The sequence below is a fragment of the Piliocolobus tephrosceles genome, chromosome 14 (assembly GCF_002776525.5).
Source record: "Piliocolobus tephrosceles isolate RC106 chromosome 14, ASM277652v3, whole genome shotgun sequence".
NCBI lineage: Eukaryota > Metazoa > Chordata > Mammalia > Primates > Cercopithecidae > Piliocolobus > Piliocolobus tephrosceles.
In genome coordinates, this window is record NC_045447.1 from 40,032,966 (window position 1) to 40,035,116 (window position 2,151).

Consider the following 2,151-nt stretch of genomic DNA (forward strand, 5'->3'; position numbering starts at 1 on the left):
GTCAGCTCAGAAACGCTGGAACAAACGAGAGCCAGAAGGGAGGTTCTGTAGAGTCATCACATCCAAGGCAAATGTCATTTTCCACGTGAGCCCATCAGAACTAGGCCATACGGTGTTTCCAGGAAAGACTGGAGAGGCCCAGAGCCCCCGCCATCTCTGCATTCTGAGAAAAGAAGGCGGGGTTTCTTTTTGAAGAGCCCCAGTGTCTTCCTGGCACCACAGCTGAGTTGAGCTGAACCTAGCCGGGGAAGAACGTGGCGGCAGGAGCAGGACTCTGGGAAACATCTCACCCAAGTCAAAAACAGAGGCCAGGATGAATTTTTAGAAGAGATTTCAGAGAGCCTGGGCAAAGGCTGAGCACTGCTCAGATGAGGCAGACCGTGCCAGCATCTCCAACTCTGCCCTGGAGTCATTATACCCAGCCCCTCAAAGTACAACTCCTGACTCCTCCTTCAGGCCCCAGAATGAAACCAGAACCCCTTCCTCATTTCTGGTAAGATAGTGAGACAATGAGGTACTTTCCAAAGAAACTTAACTGTGAAGCTAAGGGAAATGAAAGAAGAAAATGCTAGGAATCCACCATCCTTCTAGAATGTGTGTCTGAGTTCCTGGAAGTTTCTGTTCCACACCTGATCTTAGCGTTCCATTTACAGAGGACTCCATGTTATTTCTGAGGTGGGTTCCTGCCTCTGATTCTACAGGCCCTGGGGCTGTACTGTTGTCTCTCTCCCAGCCCTTCTACATAGGGTTAGGTGGGAAGGGCAGGTGCCCCTGGAGGGACTGGACTAAATAAAGCAGGAGATCTTTCCACTCATCTTTTCTTCCTTCCTCCCTCAAGCATTGCTAGATCCCCTGCTCTCTGCTCAACTCCTTTTTTTTTTTTCTAGGTACTCAGTTTGGTGAGGGAGATGGCTACATACAATTAATTACCTACATACAATTAATACAATTAATTACCTACTCTAGCATACCTAGTCATAGCTCTAGTATAGCTGATCACCCCGAGCCCCCTCACCGTAATGTTTCATCAAAAGAAACAACAGTCTGACTCCTTCCACCACACACCAAAAAGTTGCTTAAGTTTTTATTGAAAATAACATTATTTATTTATTGATCTTTTTGAGATGGAGTCTCACTCGCCCAGATTGGAGTGCAGTGGCGAGATCTCGGCTCACTGCAACCTCTGCCTTCTGGGTTCAAGCGATTCTCCTGTCTCAGCCTTCCAAGTAGCTGGAACTACAGGTGCGTGCCACCAGGCCCGGCTAATTTTTGTATTTTTAGTAGAGACGGGGTTTCACCATATTGGCCAGGCTGGTCCTCAAATTCCTGACCTTAGGTGATCCACCTGCTTTGGCCTCCCAAAGTGTTGGAATTACAGGCGTGAGCCACCACACCCGGCTAAAAAGAATATTTTTAATGATGCCAGGGGATTTACATTTAAACCTTCTTTCAAAATGTGGTTTATGCCACCCCATCCTCTTTCCTGGATGTCTTCTTTCCTTCAAGAGGTGGCCTGCCCATTAGAAAGTGTATCCAGTTAGCCTTCTCCCTCGACTTCTCCCACTGCCCAGCTGTCCATCGCCAGGGCCCTGGAAGTCTGGCATGCTATGTAGACCAGGTCTTGGTAGACTAACAGAGGGGAACAGGAGGGAACACTGTTCTCATCTGTGTCCACCATGCTGCAAAAGGACAAGCACCGTAGTATCTGTCTTCTCTCTGACCACCTTTTTCTTTATCCACTCAAGGCACTATTGCTCCCCAGGGTCTGCCCCAGCTCTTTTCCTTTTGGCCAGAACCTCTCCCTGGACAGCCTCAAATGTGCCCCTGCCTTCCCTGGCATGGACATACTGATGATTCCCAAATCTGTTTCCTTAGGCATTCAGCCTCCTAAGTGCCCAGTCTTTTCCAAGTGTAAACTACTCCTTGAGGGAACCCAGTGCTTGAAAAGGACCTGTGGTCACCTACAAAGCTCTCTTTAAGGTAGCAAAACCATGACTTTTATAAATAGGTTATTAATGGTGTCACTTAAAATTATCCTGTGTCTTATTTGTTTGTTTTTTGGTCTTTTCTTCTCCCTCCCCAGCAGGCTCTGGTCTGACGGTGGGGTGGGGTGGGCAGTGAATAGCCTTTTTGTGTTTCAGACAAGACAGG